Here is a 9,499-nt window from a genome sequence, read left to right on the forward strand (position 1 = left end):
TCATATAAAAGTGCAGACAATGTGATTCTCAGAGAAGAAACTGCAAGTTTCAGTTTCAGATAAGAAACTGCAAGTTTCAGAGGCAGAGCATTTATATTAACACGCCCTTTTCAAATAGGGATAACATCATGTTGGAAGTTTTATTCATGGTCGAAAATGGAACTACCAGCCAGTTAACATCATGCTGATCAACATTTATGCATAGCACATCTTCATATGATGCACAGTCAAAAAGATATGCTATTTTCAAAATGCCCACACAATGTCGAGTGTGTGAAAAATAGAGAAAATGAGGGACAAAGTTTTGGCAAGTGTTGGACGTGGTGTGCATAGATGACAATGGGGACCCACATGTCAGTAATGGCAGAGGCAAAAAATTTGGAGATATTTTCACTGCATCAGGTGGAATCGAACCCGGGTGGAACAACGGTCGGGTAGTGTCACTTGGCCACTGGGCTAGTTTAGTAGTTTCGGTAGAAATAAGGCACTGTATCTAGGATGCCTTCGCCGGCTCCGGTGGTTCGTTCTCGTCCTCCGCCTTTGTGCGCTCGCAGCGGCGCCGCTATCTGCCGTTGTGAACATGCTGAACAAACGAGAGGAATCTGGAGAGGACTGTACGTTGAGAGGCGGACAGTCGGGACCCACCAGGTCTATGGCCGTACGCAAGCAAATGCCTCATTGAAAAAATACTTTCTCCTAATGCTATACTGACGTTGGGGCCCACAGGTTTGTCAACATAGTTACATTTTTTATGTGCGTCAACGTAGTTACTAAAGGAGATAAATTTACAATGAAGCCGGAGAGCTGGCAGGCATCATTTATTATCAATGGGCCAGCAAGTATCAGCTAGGTTGTGGACTGCCCCGTCTAGGCTTTCTTTTTTAACATGCACAACCCACGACATATGTCGGTTTGTATTTTCTTGAGGCCCGTCAAGTATTGACCGGCCTATGGACCTCCCATCCTAGGTTTTATTTTTCTTGAAACATCGGCAGCCCAACTTATGTATTTTTTTGAAGAATACGCAGAGGTCTGTTCTATTTTTCTATATAAGAATAGGAACACCAGGTTAAACTTATGTTTCTCTTCTAACTATATTATATATATCTATATTATTTTATATGTTATTATATATTATTGTTATTGTCATGAATATTTAATAGATACTTACATATATAAGAAAAAACATCCCATGTCTTATTAACTTATAAAAATAACTTTTTAACCATAAAATCCAGGATTTTTTTACATTAAGGCAATGAAAATCCTGATGATTGTGTACAAAAGCTTGGTAAGATTTAAGGACCAATGTAATAATAAAGCACTTATTATTTAAATATAGTTATAACAAAATGCCCAGCCCCTGTTTATTTTTTGATAGCATTGCTGCGCCCAACCCAACATTATAATTAGAACCAGCCCAGCAAAATCGTCTATTTCGAGAAAGTGCAAGTGGGCTGTAATTTTTTAGGAAAAAATAAATTGGCCGCATGGACGCTACATTATTTGTTCAGCCAGCCCAGGAAATTCATGTATTTCGAGAAAGGGAAAATGGCTTGTAGTTTTAAAAAAATGGGCCGCATGGACGGTACATTATTTGTTCACTCGGCCGAGCAAATGGACTGTAATTCTCAAAAAAAGATCAAATGGACTATAAATTCTGAAAAAATGGGTTGAATATGTGCCGCATTTTTGGAGGCTGAAATGTGGGCCAATAGGCCGAAGCCAACGCAAGTCGTTGTCAACTTAGTCAACAAATGATTCTGACATCAATAGCCGTTGGATTTACATCCAACGACCGACATCCATCTTAAATCTCTTGTCTTCTTCCTCCAGCGACGCTGGGACCACCTGCTCCCACCTCCTACTGCTAGCAGCTCTGCTTAGCACGCTTCACTGTGAAGCGCTATCCCACCGCCGGCCAGGCCATCCCTCCACCCCTCCACACCTCCTGTTATTCTCCACCAACTGCCGAACCACGCCGCGCCAAAACTAGTTAACCCTCGTACACCTCTCCGTCTGCGACTCCACTCCTGCGTCTTCCCATCTCTGGCTCGTTGCCGTCGGGGCCTCGCCGTCGTCCACCGCCTTGTATGTGCTCGGCGCGGCATGGTCAACGTGGTCAACAAACAAGAGTCATCGGAAGAGGACTGTACGTGAAGAGGCTGACAATGGGGACACACCAGGTCCATGGACGCACGCATGCAACCGCTTCCTTATTACGCGAAAATAAATTTATTCCTCCCTTTGAAAGTTGGGGCCCACCACATATATCTTTGCATGGAAGGAAGTGCGTCCTTATTCCTGCCACTGACAGCTAGGACCCACCAGCTACATCTTCGCACGCAAGGAAGTGTGTCCATATTACGAAAAAAAGATTCTTCCCCTGGTAGCTGGGACCCAACAGCTATATCTTCGCACGCAAGGAAGTGCCTCCTTATCCTCCCTGACAGCTGGGACCCATCCGGTCGAACCATACACAGGGTTGTCTGTCTGGTCGCGAACGTGTACGTACATACTGGTCGATCAGTCTCTCTGCAGTGATGAACCGTGACCAAGTAAGGAGTGGCACGTGTCGTAGTAGAGGCGCGAACATAGCATGTCACGCAGTCCCTTCTATATCATGTACATGTACGTACAGCCATGCTGCAAGAAAGTAAATATGGCTACTTACGTACATATGGGCGGGGTCTCAAACGAGTACAGCGATGGCGTCCTATTCATCGGCAGCTAACCGGCTCGGTCAGAACGGAGAAACTGCGTCGTGTTCATCGAGAGGGAACGAAATGCATCCTGTTCATCGAGAGCCAACCGGCTTGGACGGAACAGCCAAGCCTGGTGTACCGCAGAACGGAGGAAACGACCTTCTGTTCGACCGCCTACGGTTGAAACGGGATCATGTTCATCGAGAGGGGTCTGGCGTACTACAAAATGGAGGAAACGGACTTCTCTTCGACCTCCTGCAGTCGAAATGGGGTGTTGTTGATAGGGAGGGGTGTGGGGTACCACAAAACAGAGGAAACTGATTTCTCTTCGACCTCCTATGGTCAAAACGGGGTCCTGTTTCATCAGGAGGGGTGTGGCGTACCACAAAATGGAACTCCACGGGCTACTATTCATCCACCGTCTACTGCCTCGCTCCAGCCTCCATGGGCTAATGTTCATCCAACATCGACCTCCTCCAGCCTCCACCTGCGACTGTTCATCCACGGCGTCTCCCTCCTTCCTCCACCAGCTATTGTTCATCGACGGGGTCCTGTTCATCCAACCTCCACCAGCTACTGTTCAACCAGCCCCCCACGGGGTCCTGTTCATCCAGCCTCCACCGGCTACTATTCTACCAGCCCTCCATGGGGTCCTGTTCATCCACCCCCAACCGGCTCGATCGGGGTCCTGTTCATCCAGCGGCAACGGCCTCTACTACCACAGGGTCCTATTCATCCAACCCCCATTGGGAACTGTTCATCCAACCCCCAACAACACTCACTGTTCATCAAGAGGCAGCAGGTTCAATCGACTTCAGTTAGTAGCAGTAGCGAAGGAATCGCTCAGGTTCAGTTAACAGCCAGGGATCAATTGCTTGGGTTCAGTAACGTAGCCAGTGCAATCGCTCGGGTTCAGTAAGATAATGCCTCGCACGGGTTCAGTTAGAGCCCAACGCCTCGCACTCACGCGTACGTATACTAGAGAAAACGCGCAAATCTCTGTGCATCACTCGGCCCCGACCACCCACCGTAACCGGGAACTCCGTGATATTTTCCTTGCCCTCGCTTCTACCATGATTTTTTCTGTCATGGACGACCCAAAGAATGTCATGCAGCTGTGTCTCCAGCCCCCCTAGGACGAAAAGCCCATTTTCTGTCATGATTTTTTGTCATAGAAGTAGGAGCCCACCACATCTATGATGATACCAGGTTTTGTCACAATTATGGTCATAGAAGTGTCATAAGCATGACAGGAAAAAAATTCGTTCGGCCCAAAATGTCACGGATGTGTCTTTTTTTGAAGTGGAGGGTTTTTAGTCTTTAGGGCTAGAGCTACATTCACCACCTCATTGCCTTAGGGTTTAGCCCATACTGATCTGGAGGTAGTTCTACTCTGTAAACCATATCATACATCCAATACAATCGAGCAGGACGTAGAGTTTTACCTCTTCGACAGGGCCCGAACCTGGGTAAACACTGTTTTCGTCATCCTTTGTTCCCCATCGGTCCTAGATCCATAGCTTGGGCCCCCCTACCCCGAGGTTTGCCGGTTTTGACACCGACATTTGTGCTTTCATTGAGAGTTCCGTTGTAGGATCACCGGATCAATGGCTCGCCTGATCATAGGAGAAGGCATCGGATCCGGGGAGTTCTCGTCCCCAGACAATTCTTCGCGTTTGGCAGCATCGTGCTGCACGCAGACCCGACTGGCCATCTGGCTCAGGTCGACACCTTCGCCCCCGGACACCGATTCACTTTGGTAGTCTGGAATATGTTGCGGACACACGGGGCGATCTAGTTTTTACCGGTTTCACCTCCCCCTTCCGCACCCTCGCCACGCCCGCTATGGAGTTCCTCCTCGATATGATAGGCAGATCGGCTCTGATAGCTTCGAGCCAGGAGAGGTCCGCATCAAGCAGGGGGCAGACCCCGCCTCCGTTCGGACACGTCACGACCGCGGAGGACCTATCCTCAACCTTCGAGGTAGAATCAGGAGGCAGAGGCCAAGAGTCAATCTCGGCCGAACTTTCCTTTCACAACGCTCCCCCGGCCTTGAGTCCTTACGACTAAGCGGTAGCCAACAGCCATGGGTCACCCCCAGTCCAAAGTTGGTCGATCTCGAACCCCAACGAGGAAGCCACAAGCAAGGATCAAGGCCCGTCCTTGACCTCCAGTGACGGCCCGGGCCCCTCAAGGATCCGGCTCCGCACCCCGAGCTCAGCACAGCCAACGAAAATCAAGGGCCGTCCAAGGCACTGATCGCACCCCACACCGCTACAACAGAGTCCGGCCCGGTGCCCTCGGGCTCGGCGACCCTCGCAATGGTAAACGAGGCGCTACACCGAATCCAGAAAATGACCATCCAGGAGGACCTGCCCTCCGCTTTCAGTCATCGACCCTTCGAGGCGTACAATAGGGAATTTTGCGTCCCACCCACAACCCATTTGGTAGCCACTATCGATGATTTAACCAATATGCGAGACTATAATTCGGAGAATGCCGAATACATGGACGAGGAGGACGTAGCCACGGCTAATGCCGATGTTGCCCCCCGTCACGGGGCGCTGGTCGGCCACATCCACCTACGATATTTACATGGTGGACACCCCAAAGGACGGAGGCGGCACTCCTGGTCAGGAGCGAGGCAATCCCAGAGATGAGCCGCCCAAACGCCGAAAACAGCATCATCAATCAAAGCCACGTCGAAGCCATGCGATCAACATAGACTCCGTGGAGAACGGCACCGTAAATAGCACAGACGACCTCATAGGGGACGCAGCCAACGAGAACAATCAGGATGACCCCGCAGGGCAGGAGGACCCACTCAATCCAGAAAACCACGACGACTCCGAGGATAGCAACTACCTCCCACTCTCTGAAGAGGAGGCCAGTCTCAGGAATGATGACTTCATCGTCCCCGAAGACCCTCTGGAGCAGGAACGATTCAAACGGAGGCTTTTAGCCACCGCCCGGAGCTTAAAGAAACAAAAACGCAAAATCAAGGATGAACAGCACACCCTCAGCGACTGATGGATTAAAGTCCTATCTGATGAAGAAGGGTATGTATGCGAATAGCCAACCAAAAGTTACCCCAAGCGAAGACTCCTGCCGCAGTTGGATGACGAGGCCATAAAGCCCACATGCCTAATATACACAAACGCCGAACAGCCGGACCGCCCCCCTAGAGGGCGAGACAGAGAAGCTGACGAGGCCAAACACCCAGCCGCCCACCTCGCCGTCATAGCAAGGATCAAGTGCGGCCCACTTACGAGTACGACCTCCGCCATGACCTAGATGCCCAAGGAGGCCGCACCAAGTCCATTTACGGACCCAGAGAAGACCCGTATGCTTATCGGGAAGGATACTATGATCGGCTAAACCGAAACAATAGAATCCCGGAGCAGCAGCAAATTCGGAGGGCCGAAGACCTCCGACGTGACGTAGCCCGAGTGCGGGGCACCGCACACCCCCTATGTTTCACAGAGAGGGTAATGCAACACCAATTCCTGGAAGGCTTCAAGGCTGTGAATATCGAATCATATGACGGAACCACAAATCCAGCCGTATGGATAGAGGATTTCCTCCTCCACATTCACATGGCACGAGGAGATGACCTCCACGCCATCAAATATTTGCCGCTAAAGCTTAAAGGTCCAACTCGACACTGGTTGAACAGCCTCCCCGAAGACTCCATAGGCTGTTGGGAAGAGCTCGAGGATGCTTTCCGAGCAAACTTTCAGGGCACCTATGTCCGGTGGCCTCTGGATGTGGACGACCTAAATTGCATTACACAACAACCCGGAGAGTCTGCCTGACAACTTTGGAACCAATTCCTGACCAAGAGAAAACAGATCGTTGATTGTCCGGATGCCGAGCCTTGGCCACCTTCAAGCATATTGTCAAGGACGAATGGCTCGTACGACAGCTCAGCCAGGACAAACCAAGAACTATGACAACCCTTATTTCCATCATGACCTACTTTTGCGCAGGCGAAGACAGTTGGCTTGCCACAAAAACACCAACCGAGACACACCCGGTACCTCCGAGGTTCTAGACGAAAATAGAAAGCCCAGACGCAGCAAGAATAAACGTCACCACAATGACGGCGAGGGTGAGGATACTGCAGGAAATGTCAGATTCCGAAATCAGAAGTCAGGACCCCGAAAGAAGGCCCCTAAAGGCAATAGCGACGACCCGTCCAGACTGGATACAATTCTGGACAGACCCTGCCAGATCCACGGCACGTCAGAGAAGCCCGCCAACCACTCCAACCGGAACTGCTGGGTGATCAAACAGGTCGGCAAACTCACAACTGAAGACTCGGGCAAAAGCCCATGAAGCGAGGACGATGATGAGCCACGCGGGCCAAATAGTGGAGGCCAGAAACCCTTCCCTCCGAGGTCAAGACGGTAAAAATGATTTATGCAACCCACATACCGAAGAAGGAGAGGAAGCGAGCACCATGGGACATATACTCTGTCGAGCCAGTAGCGCCAAAGTTTAATCCATGGTCAGCCTGACGATCATGTTCGATCGCAGGGACCATCCGACCAGCATACGCCATGGAGGGTCTGCAGCCTTAGTGCTCGACCCTATCATCGATGGATTCCACCTCACTAGAGTCTCATGGATGGAGGTAGCAACCTCAATCAGATATACAAAGATAGAGTGAGGAAAATGGGGATCGATCCGTCAAGGATCAAACCCAGTAATACCACCTTTAAGGGGGTCATTCCCGGAGTGGACGCCCGCCGCACAGGCACCGTAACGCTTGAAGTAGTGTTCAGATCTCCAGATAAATTCCGAAGCAAGGACTAATCTTTGACATTGCACCTTTTCGCAGCGGCTATCACGCCCTCCTCGGACTAACAGCGTTCGCCAAATTCAATGTCGTCCCGCACTACGCGTACCTCAAGTTGAAGATGCCTGGTCCCTCAGGCGTCCTAACTATCAACGGCAATACATAACACTCACTTCGAACCTGTCGGCATTCTGGGAACGGGGGTCCCCAGACTTGCCTGCCTGCGGCCCACAGCGTGGCTGTGCTAGCAGGCCCATACGGCCCACCTTCATCAATGAGGCATTCAAGACCCTCGCGAGGGGCCAAGCCTCGCGGGGTGGACGACGCAAGACCTCCTCAGGAGCGGCCTCACCAGGCTGCCTCGCGAGGAGTGGAGATATCAAGGTAGGGCAAACCTCGCGAGGCTCTCGTGACATGAGCCATGATGATCAAGACCAGGCGGGCGCCAGCGCGCGCATCGTCCTTGTTTCCTCTCTGGTGCTAAGGGGGCAAGCGCAGGCGCGGACTACCGAGGCATCAGGCAAAGGTTTCCATATTGGTGCAACGAGACCAAGACCAGCAGGACGGCAGGACGGAGGTCACCATGGAGCCCAAGACAGCATCATCACCAGAGCCTTTTGCAGGCGAAGACCGCTTTTGTCAGGATAAGCTGTACTAGCTGTCCCTTTCAAATTGGCCACCGTTGTTGGCTCCCTTCCCGCTCAATATTTGGGGAGAGGACCAGGGACTATATAAGTAGAACTAGCCACCGCAGTAGAGGCATCTAGCTTTGAGCCAACCCTTAGCCACACACTGAGCACAAGAACACCTCAACCTCAGGAGGCTGTTCTTCCTCTTGTACTGTTCTTCATTAGCCCAAGAGACAATCCACCACCACCACACTGGAGTAGGGTATTACACCACAACAGTGGCCCGAGCCAGTATAAACCTTGTGTCTTTGTGTTGTGAGATCGCCGAGTTCGTCCGTGAGATCTTAAAGAGCTAGGGCGTAGATCGGTAGGGAGGAAATCTTCGCGCGCACCCCAGTGTTCAAACCTTGAGGGTTTTGCCAGAACCCGTGATCCGACATTTGGCGCACCAGGTAGGGGTGCGCCGAAGCTTCTCTTCTGTCGATCCGCGCTCCGCCCGCATGTTAGGCACCCCGTCATCGACTCCGACGGCCAGCATCGACGACGAGGCCAGGGGGCTTCGAGCCCTGGCCCCCGCCCTGTGGCGGGTGCGGTGGCCAACCAAGTTCACGCCAGAGATGCCGCCGCGCTACGACGGCGCGGCGGATCCGACGGTTTTCCTGCTAGCATACGAGGAGGCCGTCCTCAAGGCCGGGGGTGATGACAAGGTCATGGCCAACTGGTTCCCCATGGTTCTTACTGGCGAGCTGCGCACCTGGCTGCTCAACCTTCCCGGATCCACGGTGACGTCTTGGGAGGAGCTGCGCGACCTCTTCACCGCACGCTACGCGGCACCAGCGCACCATGCGGTCGTGACCCTGTTAGGAGGCTCTCAGGCGCCGCCTTCATATCGCCACGTCAAGCCGTTCCTCCGTCGGATCGGTGCAGCTTCCAAGCGCTCGGGGGCTCCGCCTGGCTGGGCTGCGCCTGAGGCCGACTTCACCTTTAGCTCAGAAGACTACCCCATCACCACCGCCGGCACGGGCATGATTCCCATGCTCTGCATGCCCACCATCTGCCACGTAGCCGTCACCAAGACCCTCACTGACGGCGGCGCTGGCCTCAACTTGCTCTCCGTGGAAGCCTTTGGCCTCCTTCACGTGTCGCTCGAGCGGCTCAGCCTCAGCAAGCCTTTCTCAGGAGTTGGTGGCGGCGTTGCCCACTCCCTGGGGCAGATCCACCTCCCCGTCACCTTCGGCACGCGCGACAACTACCACACCGAGCTGGTCCACTTCGACATCGCCCGCATCGGCCTCCATACAACGCCATCCTCGGGTACCCAGCTCTGGCCCAGTTCATGGCGGCGACTCATCCGGCCTATAACC

This window comes from Aegilops tauschii, chromosome 6 (assembly GCF_002575655.3).
Source record: "Aegilops tauschii subsp. strangulata cultivar AL8/78 chromosome 6, Aet v6.0, whole genome shotgun sequence".
Taxonomy (NCBI): Eukaryota; Viridiplantae; Streptophyta; class Magnoliopsida; order Poales; family Poaceae; genus Aegilops; species Aegilops tauschii.